Source organism: Neomonachus schauinslandi, chromosome X, assembly GCF_002201575.2.
Source record: "Neomonachus schauinslandi chromosome X, ASM220157v2, whole genome shotgun sequence".
NCBI lineage: Eukaryota > Metazoa > Chordata > Mammalia > Carnivora > Phocidae > Neomonachus > Neomonachus schauinslandi.
The window spans coordinates 17,148,829-17,163,018 of NC_058419.1; positions in this window are offsets into that span (position 1 = coordinate 17,148,829).

Genomic DNA, 14,190 nt, shown 5'->3' on the forward strand with positions numbered 1-14,190 from the left:
TTTTAGGTGTCTAAAGAGTCAGAATCTGTATTTGTAATAAGCGCTTCTGTTGATTCTTAAGATCAAGCAAGTCTGGGAAGCACTGTCAAGTAATGTAGTAGAAGGAGTTCTGGCAAAGTGTGAAAACAGCAACAAATGATTTCACTCGGAAGACAAGTCATGCAAAAGAAAAAAGGGGAAAAGGGATAAAAGATGGGAAATTGGATTGGGGGAATAAACAATCAGTTTTTGCCCCGCTTGCTCCTGAAATGATTTAAGGCAGTAGCAAAGTTATACTAGTAAATAACCGAATTGCTTACTGTCGGCTTGGTACGGCACATGCGTTCTCTCATTTAACGCTGACAACAACCCCCACTTTACAGATTGGGAAACTGAGACTCGGGGAAGGGAAGCTAGGAAAGGGCAGAGCTGGGATCCAAGCGGAGGTCTCTGCTACTCTTAACTGTGTCACTAAACTACTTACAGACATCAAAACAAACCAACCCCAAAGCCCAGGAACCACAACAAAAGATACAACCAAGGGAAGAAGTTTGGATGAAGAGAAGATAAGGCAGGGAAAGCATGGTGACACTGACTGGGTCCTGTTCATTGATTACAAATGTGGCTGTGAGCTTTCTAACAGCCAAAGGAAGCCAAAGCTCTTGATTCAGAGCATCCATAAGATAAAAGCAGACCTGCTTTCTCAGGAGAGACATCACAGTTTCTGATAGAATTTCCTGAGAGAAATGTCTCGTGTGGATCCTCAAAAAGAGGAGAAATGCTTCTATTGAAAGGATTTTTTTTTTAAAGATTTTATTTATTTATTTGACAGAGAGAGAGCACAAGTAGGCAGAGTGGTAGACAGAGGGAGAAGGAGAAGCAGTCTCCCTGCGGAGCAGGGAGCCCGATGCGGGGCTCGATCCCAGGACCCTGGGATCATGACCTGAGCTGAAGGCAGATGCTTAACGACTGAGCCACCCAGGCGCCCCAGAAAGGATTTTTTTTCCCCCAAGGGAAAAGGACATTTTGTTGTTTATTCATTTTTTAAAACTCACGAAGGCAAATACTGAAGCAAGGAAATCATTTAAATATGGATTATAATATTCTTCCCTTGTAAATATGTTTTACAGTTCACATATTCTTGGTAACAAAAGAGCTACGTGTGGAGTTTTTGTCCTTGGAGATCTTAAAAAGGGTGGCTATTCCTCTGGCTTGGATGCCTGAAGGCAAGGACTGGCTTAATGGGGCCCCTTCCAACTCGGGGGCTGGGATTCTATCCTTCTGTAGCTGTGCAAACACTTCTACCTGGGGCTGCTTAGCCAGTCTTAAACCTAAAGACTCAGCCACAGAGATGGCTATGAATGCTTCCATTGTGAGGATCCTTTCTGATAAAATAAATGTTTAAACATACACACACAGACACAGACACACACACACACAGACACACACACACAGACACACACACACTAAAACAAAACCTCCACAACATTCGGGATTAAGACACACCCAAGTAAGACATTTGCAGTAACAAAAGTCTCACTTAGTCAATGCTTGTCACTGGGGATGGAGAGTCAGCACTTAGCGCCACTCATTTGACGCTGAGCGTTTGCTGAAGTCCTTTGTGTCTTAGATGTCAAAGAAATCTTTTCTAAGGGAACCATCAGCACCACCTCAGGGGTGATGTTTTAAGCCTAATGTGAAAAAGAGAGCTTCTCTAAAACTTCTTATATGATTAACACGGTTCAATGCCCTTTATGACAAAGCATGGGGAGTGCAAATAAAATTCTCTTCAGGAGGAGACCTTCCTCCCCCCGCCCTTTTTTTTTTTTTTTTTTTTTTTTAAATCATTTCTTAGCAATGTGACACAAGACGAGAACTTTCACATTTCAGGGGTGGGGCAAGCTCAGGGAGATAGAGCCGTGCAGTTTCCACGGACCCAGCCCACTCCGGAGTGGGTCAGAGGGCTCCGAGGAGGGTTCCTTTCAACCCGGGAAAGGCGAGAGAGAATCGAGTCCCTGTCTTGGTGTGTGTTAGGGAATGGTACGTGGCGAGAGCTAACCCAAGCCCGTCTGCCTCTGAGAGTCTGTTTGAATCTGCGGCCTTCTTTCCGGCTAGCGTGGCGCGTCCAGGAAGGAGGCGCCCGGGAGGTTTCTGTAAAAAAGGAACGAGGTGCTTGAGCTACAAAGAGGGGTATGTCTACCCTGCTGTCGAGGGACAGACTGCATCCTTGCAACAGAAGGTGTCACCCTCTGGAGTGTTTGATGGACTGCTACTCTAACAGGTTTTCCCTTTATAAACAGAGGCCAGCCGCTTTGGCCTTATCTACTTGATTCTAAAATAGCTCGTCAATTTAATAGCGTTCAGGTTGTTTATGCACACACAAGGCCCTTTGAAAAAAAAAAAAAACCCTTTTCATGTCGCCAAACAGGCATTTTGAAATCAACTAATTGGATGGTTGTCTGAATTCAACTCGTTGTTTTAAAAATAACCAGTTGTTCCGCTGAATTACATTTTTTTACCCCCAAGCCAATTGGTGTGTGTAGACAGAGTTTGAGTCAATCCAGATGGCTGGCTGCATTTTTGACTTGAACTGACTGGATGTTTTGTGGTCAGATATATACAGCTCTTGATAGCCACTGGGGAACTGGAGTGGAGGGGAAGGAAGGTGTAGGAAAGTTAGGAGAAATTATATCAACAAAAGTTTCCATCTTGAGGGCCGTGGATTCAGACATTTTCTGCAATCAATCCTCAACACACACGCACGCACATGCACGCGCGCGCCTGCACACACACACACACACATAGTTAAGAAAACAGAAATAAAGTAATAACATCCCTCCCAGCTGGCTCTGCTCACGGCTGTGGGTCTTTTCTTTCTTTCTCTCCATGAATTTCTTCACTGCTTGGGTGGCCTGTGGAGGGATTCTGGCACGTCAGCTTCATAGGTTTAGCCCCCTCTTAGGCTCACTTTTCCTTCCTGTGGGGAGCTCTCCTTTGAGGGACTCTGTGCTCCTCTCTGTCTGCGAAGGCAAGGTAGGAAAAAGAGGGCTTCGGTTGGACCTGTACCCCCTAATTCCAGGCATGAGGCCTGACTCTGACCCGTGGAACCACTTTTCCTCAGGGAAGCTGTGGATTTCCTGTAGTGAATGTAAGCAGCTCTCCCTACCCAGGCGTGTCACTACTACATTCGGAGAAATTCTGAGTTTTGTATCATCGATAGTCTCCATAATTAGCTGTCAAATTCCACTGGCCCGAGGAAGTGCGATTTCAGAGGCTTTCAAAGGCTACTTCATTTGGACTTCTCCTTTTGATTTCTTCATTTACCTTCCTGATAACAGGATGAAAGTAAAACAGAGCCAGACTTTCCCTGAACCACTTGAGGCTTTTCACCTACAAGGAGGAAAAGGTTCTCCAAACATTTAAAATCCAACTGCAGGGTGATTTCCAAAGCGTCTCCCACTTTCTGCCCCACCCCCCCGCCCACAAATTGGGAGTGAATCGTCTGAAACAAACTCGCTTTTCCACAGCCAACATTGTACCTCTTCTATCTTGTGCAAAGGTCATTGTTTGCAGGAAAGTGAAGAGCAACAAGAAACGTTCTGAAACCTGGCCCGGTCTATATGGTCCCCGACTTTTCTCTCTCATCTAGTAAATCCTAAATGGGCATTGTGTTTCATAACATGGCATTTTTCAGGCCTGGCTCTTGGAAGGTGAGTATCGATTCCCCTGAGCCTTTCAAAGACATCTGGATAACATTCAAAAGTTTTTGCCTATGACATTTAGCTTTGAAACCACTGCCACATGGCTTGTTGGGAGTTTTTATTTTTGTATCTTTTAGAAATGGACAGATATGACTTGGGTATGGTCCCGTCTCCATGGCTGACCTGCTATGTGATCTTGGAATCATCACGTTATGTCTTTGAATCTTGGAGGTTTTCTCATCAATGTTATGGGGGTGATAATACTTGCATGTCTGGTCTGTCTCATGGGGCTGTTGGGAAGAACATACTGGATAAGGTATGGGGAAGCCCTTTGTGAGAAGCATGAAGTCTAAAACAAGTGTAAGAGAGTTGGAAAGGAGACAAGTTAACTGGGGTGATTAGCCAGTCCTGGAAACTGGGCCCTTTCTTCTCAGATCCAGAGGTGTGTTGTGAGGCTCCCAAATTGCCCTACGTGGTACCATCCCTTTAATCCCTGTTTCTTGGATGTAAACGCCCTGAAAGATCAAATTCTAAGGAAAAAAAAAATGGTATGAATGGATATATTGCCTCAGTTTGAAGAACCCATAATAAGATTAGTACAGGGGTAAGGAAACTTGGCAGGCTTAACGTTCTGTTAATATCAGTGATGCTGTGAGTGTGTTCAACGTATATTGCTAATAGTGCAAGTCCTGTTTTGCAGCAAAACTAAAGTGAGACAGATCTTCTCCTCGGATTCCAGAATCATGGCTGCTTTAGGTGCAAACACAACTGCTCAGAGAAAAGATCCTCTGTTGATCTGCTCATCTCAGAGTCAAGAACTAAACAGTGCCTGTGAGAAGAGACAAAGGGGCGATAGGCAAATCCATCCTTCATTCTTTGATTTTTTCTCCTTAACTGTCTCAGGGTTTCCCATCCTTGAGTGTTGTAGGGGCATCTGATAAACCCCAGATGGTTTAGAAGCACACAGAATCCTGCTTTATATTATCATCTTGTCTAGCTGCCGGCGTGTGATTAAATGACCTTTTTGCCATAGGAGCAGTTACACTGAGGAAGATGAACTTTCCCTTCCACATGTGGGAGAAATGTTTTCCCTCCACATATAGACTATCCGCTGAGAGCCTGGCCTTGTTTCCAGTTGTCAAGAAATCATTTGGCCTTTTTCCTCTGAAGAGGAGTCAGTTCGTTGCCTAGTATCGAGCAGAAAAAAAGAAAAGTAAATACAGCATGATATTTCTGTACAGCAGTAAATTAGAAATGGTATGAGTATATGTGAATATGACTGTGAAGTTTAAAACTGGGGTAGATCTGGCTGCAAGCTCAAGTTTGAAAGCTTTTTTTCAGAAGTGAATTTGAGCTCCTGTAGTTACATCCAGGAAATACGAGCCATTACGAAGGCTGGGAATTGAGGGTAAGGCCAAAAAAAGGGTCTGGAAATGTAATTGTAATTGGGGAGGCCAAGCGACAGAGGTTAAGCCCCGGGAAATGGAAAGGCAAATCGGTGTCTGAGAATTCCTGGGCCTGTATCAGGTCTCTTGCTGGAGACTGGCCATCACTGAGCACCGTTCAGCTCTTACACCCTCCACATGGACCTGTTTTAAGGGAGGCTGCGGGAGGGTTGAGCAGGAGCCAGCAGCGTGTAGTTAAAGGAGACCCTCTGAGAGCGTATGCCCCCCTCAAACTTTTGAATCCTATAAAATCTTGATAATCTGGCACACCCCAAAGCTGGCACTGTGGTAAACCTGGCAATGAACTCCCAACGAAAAATGCAAGATCTCAGTTAGGCCTCATCACTCTGGTGGTTAAAAACAAACCTGGATAAGGACCACGAGGGTAAGAATTTTGCCCTAATCGCTGTATCAACAGCGCTTAGAACATAGTGATGGGTCAATAAATGTTGTTCGTAAAAAATAAGGCAATCTTTATTAAAAACAAAAAACAGACAGAAAACCTGGCTTTGATGGCCCTTAAAAGAAATAGTCTTCAAGTTCATAGGATAATGTGAATACCTACACTGTGCCAGACAATTTACCTATATTATCTCTAGTCCTCACAAAGACCTTGCAAGGTTATGTTTTTCCTAGCATACAGAGAAGCCGAAGGAATATTGCAGTGGACACCAGTATCCTGGCTACCTGTACTATATTTGTATTATCACATGAATTTACCCACCCATCAATTCATCAACCAAAGATTAAGCTTTTAATCCTTATTTTTTAAAAGATTTTATTTATTTATCTGACACAGAGAGAGAGCACAAGCAGGGAGAGTGGCAGGCAGAGGGAGAAGCAGGCTTCCCGCTGAGCAGGGAGCCCGACGTGAGGCTCAACCCCAGAACCCCGGGATCACAACCCGAGCCAAAGTCACACACCCAACGAACTGAGCCACCCAGGCGCCCCTTTAATCCTTATTTTGTAAGTGAAGCCTCAGCCACGTAGGGCGGCTGGCCTAAGGTCACTCAGCTAGTAAGTAACAGAGCTGGAATTTGGACTCAGGACTATCTGACTCCAGAACCCACACTCACTCCACCATGCTGCAGGGACTCTTGTCATCACCGTGTTGCAACATCAGTTAAAACAAGTAAACTAAAGAGTGGGTTGAAACTGACCGGATGGTTGAAGTTACTGGTTACAAGTATTGACAGCAAAGGAACAGCCTATGAAGGGCCTTTCATTCCAGAATTACAATTTGTAAAAATCAGACTCATGCAGGAGGGTTTGGATTGCTATATGTTCTATAGCATACATTAAAGAGGAAGAGACAGGGGCGCCTGGGTGGCTCAGTAGTTAAGCGTCTGCCTTCGGCTCAGGTCATGGTTCCAGGGTCCTGGGATCGAGCCCCACATCGGGCTCTCTGCTCAGCAGGAAGCCTGCTTCTCCCTCTCCCGCTCCCCCTGCTTGTGTTCCCTCTCTCGCTGTGTCTCTCTCTGTCAAATAAATAAATAAATAAATAAATAAAAAGGAAGAGACAAATCATACAGGGGATTTTTATTGTGCTTGTTTTTAAGAAAGCAAGTTTCATGATGTGTCATAGGCCCAGCACAGATTCGGCTCCAATGTATCACCATTTCTATATATTCACAACATCGTACACAAGTTAAATATGAGAGAACAGAGCAGCAAGAATAGATTAGATTTCCTATACTTTGTTTAGTAAGGCAGGGAAATATGCACTACATCTCAGAAAGATTTCCATAGAAAGGACTGACACAGGTCTTTCAACAGGGAAAAATTGATAATAAACCCTCCTCAAAGTTTACTACCATCATTTCCAGCCAATATAGTAACCTGTTAGACCCCCATGCAGCAAGATTCAGATAAACATAGTCTCTTACCATCAGTACTTCACAATCTTAAAGAGTCAACATCAAAGCCTCAGTTACGTAAAGATTTTAATGCTATAATTCTAAAAATCTCTGACTGAGATTTCTGGAGATAAAGAAAATACGATAGAAGTATGTCTGTTTGTATCTCCACTCTTGCAATATTGCTTACAACAAGCATGGCTGGGCTGCTCGTTAGGAGAAAAATTAGATTCTAAATGTTGTACACAGTACTTTAAGAAGAGCACCGATGGACCAACAAATATTTCTCAAGACTCTCCTGTGGAGATTGCACCCCATTGTTGGGGTGTGTGTTGTGAGGGCTGTGTTCAGTCATCCATTCAACATATAGGTATTGGGGGCCTGCTATGCTCTAGGTACTGTTTTAGAAGCGGGGTATAGAAGTGTAGGGTTCCTTCCTTCAAGGAGTTCACAGTCACAGAAACACAGATTGTCAGAGCTAGAAGGACTCTTAGGGAGTATATAGACCACCTTCCTCAGTTGGAAGTTAAGGAAGGAGGCTGTGGGTTCAGAGATGTTAAGCTACTGATCCAGGGGCACAATGCTCAGAGTGGCAGCACAAGAATTAGAAACCAGCTCTTTGGACTCCCTAATCCTATGTTCCTTCCGTTATTCCAGTCTATTTGGGAAGACAGGATACTCCCACATGAAACAACTTTAGAACAATAGCAGACAAAAAGCTGCTAACAAACCATATGGTATTAACCATAAGTTTAACAGGAGTTAGAGGAGGACTGGAGACATCCAACAGAGCTTAAATCTTCTGAGTAATGACATGCAATTTATTTATGGCAGGGGAGACTTGCTATGCTTCTGACATGTTGTAAGGATGAATGAGATGAAGGCATTCCAAGGAAGCAGTACTTCCCTCTGGATCTTATCATCTTGCTCTAAGAAGATAGGTTTTGGTACACAGGCTAGCATCTCCTTCATTTATAACAGAAAAAATATAAAATCTGGGGGGTGGGTGGATAATCGGTAAAATAATATACGAAAGCTGAGGAGTTCAACTTCTGTTTTGCAATTTACACCAAGATCTACTGAGACGCAAAATCTCACAAAAACCATATTTACTCTGAGTATTGCTGAATAAAAGTGAGCCAAAGAAGAAGAATGTTCCTATGGGGAAATTTTTGTAGGAGAAACCTTTTAGTTAGAAATTTATCTTCAGATGGGCTACGTATTATCGGAAAGTTTTTACGTGTTGTGATTTTAATAGGAACTCTCTATAAGTAGGGAAGGTGGAAATTTATCTTTGTAAAGAAAAGCTTCACAGGGCTTTATTTGAAAAATATTTACGAAGTGACTACCATGGCAGTGCTTCTCAGGCCGTAGTAAAGGATTAGTTTATTTTATATATTTTTTATTATCTGTCTGACATGTACAAATACTTGGGGAAACTACAATAAAAATGAATGACTAGAAAAACTGGGAAATAAAACCAAAATACAAGACCGTTTTTAAACAATTATGAGATTCAACAGTGGGGCCAATTCATCATGTGCTTACATGTGGCTGTGGTATCAAAATGCTATAAAATTTTCTAAAGGCTTACTCTCCCTTTTTGTACTTAAACTTGGCACAGACCAGTAGCAAACAGTGCAGGGACCAGCACAAATATCCAGACCACACTTTGAGTAGCACTTGTACTAGAGGAAATAGAGAGAGAAGCGTCATGAGAACCTGTGCTCATCTAAAGCTTACAAGTCATGGTGGAGACAATGGTCCCTCCAAGGTGTTGGTACAGCAAATATGGCAGACGCTGGGCTAACGGGTATAGAACGGTTTGGTACCTACTCTCCCCTTCCTTTGGCTGCAGGCCCCCACCACACTGCTGCTCAGGAACACAGTCCCTCATGGATAGCCTTTATGACAAATCTATAGAGTTAGGGGTGGGGTGGGGATGATCGCCTTTTCTTGAGAGATGCTACTTTGGAAATTCCGCAAGACTTAGAACTGTGGATGGGGTTTGGGAAGTGGGATGGGAGAGGTGGTTGAGAAAGCATGAGTTGCTATCTGTGGTGGTGGCTGTCGATTTTCCTCCCCCAGATTGCTGGGAATTCAGGGAGCTCTGAGGATGAGAAAGGAACCTGATGGAAGGAAACAATGTGAGAGTTCAACTGTTGGAGATCCTCTGTTGACCTAGGCTCCAGAGCATAAAGACCCAGAAAAAAAAAAAAAAAAACAACATAGTAAAATTACTTATAGGTTCTACACACCATACGACAAAATAAATATATTACATTACCTGAACCACTGTGTTTTTTGGGCCATGATAATTCAAAGCAAAACAAAGGATGTGTGAATTGCCATGCCTCAGGCATCACCAGCCTTTAGATTTAATGCTACCATAGTCTCAACCACCAAACTACAAACCCATTCAATTGTTTAGAAAACCAAATATCCTATGCAAGAGACAAAAGGTTAGATATAGATAGATAGATACACTATATCTGCCCAATCAAAAAAAAATCAGTGGACTGGGGGTATGAAGAAATATGTTAGGAATCTAGATCAATATCCCTCATACAGAGACAGAACAGAATAATTTTTTATTTGTAGTAATCAACATGATGCCACAAATAAAAATTTCAATAATTTTTTCCCCCAAGTCTTAGACTGTAGCTTACAAGAACCTCAGTATATTTTGTGGATTTAGTGAGGGCCAAGCATAGTCCCTGGTCTGAGGAGAGGCTATCCATCCACAACTCATAATGCAAGCATCTCAGCCGGCCCTATTAATTTTCCATACACATGGAGCCAAACTCTGCCTGGGATTATTATGCAATTTTCAAAATGGCTTTAAGTCTTTCAACTTACAAAGTTACCATTTACATTGCACTGGCCTGCTGGCTGGGATGAATGAATGAACGCTCTTTCCCAAAGGACCATAATTCATTCTCTGATCATAGCTTATATGTTTGGGAGAATTGGGATCAGTGTGCCTGGCGCCTCCCCTCCTCTCTGCCCCACAAAGGACTCATACACTGCGAGAGAAGGGGAGACAAAGTGGCTGTGTGCCATGGAGTGCAGAGGTGTGGCTAGGGACGTGTTGACTGGGGGCAGCAGCGGTCCAACATATAAGCCACTGTCTACATGATGTGATTTCAGGTGCACCAAAAAAGGCCTCATTGCCCCTCAGTTTAAACACTCCCTTCCCACTGGCGAATGCCTGGAATTCCACAGTTTGGAGAGCTCTGTTCCTTTGGTTTAAAGCTTTGATCCCTGTTAAAATACCCGTACCCCTGGGTGGGCAGCCCCATTATATCCTATCAAGCAGATAGACTGTAGGCAGATGAGTCTGAAAGTTTCTTCTCTGAAAGCCGGTTTTGAGGATAGGGCAAGGAGGAGAAGGCACTGTGCACCTGAGGGGGGTGGGAAGAGGAGGGCATCATCTGGGGGGCAAAGGGAACCGGGCCATCATCTGGGGGGCAAAGGGAACCGGGCCCAAGACAAACCATGTGTGCGTGTGTGGCCGCGTGCACGGCTGTGTATGAGCCCCTCCCATGGCGGCAGCTGCTGAACACCCTTTCTTAACTCTCTCCCAGAAACCTTGATTTATGCTGCTTTTGGAGCCATGGAACTAGACTCTCCTCCCAGCTACAGCAAGATAATAGCTGCTGGCTACAGCTGGGAATTCTTGAATTCTTTCAAACTGGAGACTAGGAACGAAAGGTGAAGAAAAGTTCTTCTGAGGCCCAAAGAGGAAAATGGGGCCCAACGGTGTCATCTAAATGCTTCCAGTGGGGCCTGAAAGCACAGAACCATGAATTGTAGAAAGTGAACGCTGGCTCAATCAGCACATCCTTTTGTGTTTCTCGACTGATTGTTTCTCTTTGTCTCTTCCAGCTGAAGAGTAAGAATGAGTCATTGGCCTGACTCCTAACGCGAGGAAGGGAGCCTTGAAGGGTAGGATGGTTGTTTATGTAAAAGAGCAAAAAAGAAAACCCAGTCTTAATTCATAGTCACTCATCTGGGCAGTGGAGAGTACGTAACGGAACAGATTTTAGGCTTTGGGAAAGGAACTGGATGTTTGTCAGTAAAACTCCGTTGTCACTGGATGTGCAGAGAGCACCGGATTGATCGCTGTTCCTGACCCAAAGCCTGTTGTTCCTCAGGGTCTGTCCCGGTGTCTGAAATTCCACTGCCAGAGTCATCGCTCGGGGGCTGGAAGACCAGAAGGTCTTTGAGAGGCCCTTATAAAAATGGAACCGCTTCTTAAGCCTGGCCCCTTTTATTCCCTCCTCCCTTAGGTTGGCTTAAAGCCTTGAAGAAGCTGCTTGGATGGAGGAGGAGCAGACGCTTTGAGGCCAAAGACCGAGTTCCCCAAACCTCAGGGCTGGTTTGCCTGTGAGCTAGCCCTAGTCCTGGTCATTCACATAGCACCCCACAAGTTTTGCCATATCGTCATATTCCCAATACTCTTTCATGTTTTTCTTCAAGCCAGCTCACGTTTTCACTGAAAGCTTTTCTAATCCACATTAAAATAAATATCGAGTAAAATAAAAACCAAAAACTTCACTGGCCCACCTATCACCACGGATTCACGCACTTCACTTTGGGAAGCACCCCCCTGGCTCATACAGAGCGTATCACATAAAGAAGGTTATATTAAAAATAGGTCTCAGTCCCTCATTTCAAGGTACTCACTACCCAGTAGTTGAAAACAACTGTTGCCTTTGTAGTTAGTTGCATGAGCTCTGGAAGATCATGAATTTATGGGAGGTCATGTCTTCCTCTGCGAGGTCATGAAATTCAATCAATGCTTGCCTTCCAATCTGCCCTTTGGTCACAGGGCTCCACAGGTGGAACATATCAAACTCACCAGCCAAATTATGACTCTTAATTGGTGTTTCTTTTAAAGTGGATATGTCATTTGTCAAATGTTCAATGCAGGCGCAGGCCTAGCCCCAGGCAAAATTATGAAGTAGGAGAAGAATGCCAGATACATAGGCGGCACTCAAATGTTTGTTGAAAAAAGAATGAATGAGCCCTCCGTCCTTGACTCCTCTCCCAGCCCCCACATCCACCAGGTCACTAAGCCTTTTTCATTCTCCTCCCCAAATACCGCTGCTAGTTTTTTTTCCCTTCCACACACATCTCCTCTGCCCTGGGCCTTTATCGCTTCTGGTCTGGATGACTTTCACAGCGTTTTAACTTGCTTCCAATCCTCTTTCTTCTCCAAACCATTCTCCACAATCCACAAAGATGCCGGAGAGATCTGTTCCTCAGGCAAATATGATCATGTCACCCCTCTGCTTAGCATTCCCTTAAGTGGTTCCACAGGCTCCTTAGCCTGGCTTCAAGACTGCATCACCTGGCCCTTGCTCGCTCACCTCAGCCTCGTGGGCTCTTCTGACCCCTTTCCCCCCCCCCCCCCCCCCAGCCTGAGCGGTTGCTTGTACTTCCCACCCTGCAATGGGGCCCTACAGGCTGTCCCTGCTCTATCTCTGTTCGTGCTGCTTCTTTTCCCTTGGCCCCCTCCTTGCCAGCTTCTTTTCTGACTTCAACTCCTGCTGGCCTTGTAAGCGTGAGCTTATGGCACCGTCTCTTCTGGGAAGCTTTCTCTGACCTACCCTCTCACCCCTTAGAATGCTGCCCTTGCTTCTGTCTTATCACTGACCATGTGCTGTGTTAACATTTTCTGTTTGGTTGTTTTCCCCATTAGACTTGTAGCTCTTTGAAGTTAGGTACCAAGAGTTAATCTTTGGATCCTCATTGTTTGCATCCCACGTGTCTGGTGCATAGTAGGAGTTCAAATCTTTGTTACTGAATGAATGAACGAATGAATGAGCGAGCTCCTCAGCAGCCTACCCTTCCTTTACCTCTTTCCTCAGCCCACAAGTTCTGGCACATGACCTCCTCTCTCCTGGTCTGGCACTCCCTGGAAAATTCGTGGTGTGGAGGCTCTCCCTTTTCTTTCCTAATCAAAACCTACTTTTACCTAGATCAGAAACAACACAATCAGATGATAAACTAATCCACACTGAGGTGTTAAATCATGTCATTATACGAGTAATTTTTGAGTTCCTACCAGGTGCAAGGCACCGTGCTAAGAGGCATGTGTGTGTGTGTGTATGTGGGGGGGGGGGCACAGAGAAAAATAGGAGAGTTAAAGATCCTTACCTAGGAGCACATGGGTAATGACTAAACGCATTCCTCCTTTGAGAGGTATTTCATTTTCAAAGAACTGGATTTCTAATGGAGAAATTTAAGCAGGTGACGTGGGGATTTGGGTCTAGGAGACAGTTCAAACAGTCTTCTACTCCATCTACGAAATAGGCAAGCTCTGGCTCGATGAATCTGCTGTGTCCAATGATTTCCTCATGAGTTAGGCTGGCGTTAAGCCCCAGGTTATTTTGTTGTCACCAGTTATGCTTTGCTTCATGAAGGGTCACCCGGGGCTATCTTGCAGGAGACAGATTCTTTTAACATCCTGGGATCAGGTGCTTTCTCTGACTTTGTGTGGCTCTTTAGAATCAAACGTAGCAAATCCCACGGGCTTGTAGACTTTTTAGGTACAGGAGTCAAAGATGAGGCAGGCTGTGAACCACCCCCCCCCGGGCGGTCCCCGGCTGCCCCTGAATGTGACTATTCGTGGGTTGGGTTTGCGAACCCGACCGGGGCCGCTGCGTTGGGAAAACGGTTTGAGGGAAGCCCCTCGGAGAGCAGGAAGAGGAGGTGGATTTTGTGCGGAGGAGGAAGACCTCGGGTGGCCCGGGTGGCCAGGGGCGAGCTGGACCCGGCTGGGAGGAGGCCTGCGGCGAAGCGGAGAGGGGCCCCGCGGCCGGGGAGCCCCCACGCACCTCAAGGAAGGATGGAGAGGTTGCAAAAATCCTAAAGGGAAAAGCCCTGGCGGCTGTAGGCCAATGAGCGGCGGGAAGGAGGAGTGAGGCTGGGGAACTTCTCCCAGAGCCAGTCAGAGGGGACGGCTGCTGGGAAGCCAATCAGCGCGCCGGAGCCCGCAGCCCCTCTGCAGTAGTTATGCCAGAGCGCCCTGGGTAGAGCGGCGGCGAGCGGGCAGCTGGGCTGGGCCGCCAGGAGCCATCGCACGCGCTCGGCGCCCTCCTCCCCGCCGCTCCCGCCCGGTCGCCTCGCCGCGGTGCCCCAGCCGACCCCGCAGCCCCGCGCCCCCGCCCCCGCAGGCTCGCCGCCGCTCCGCGGCCGCCG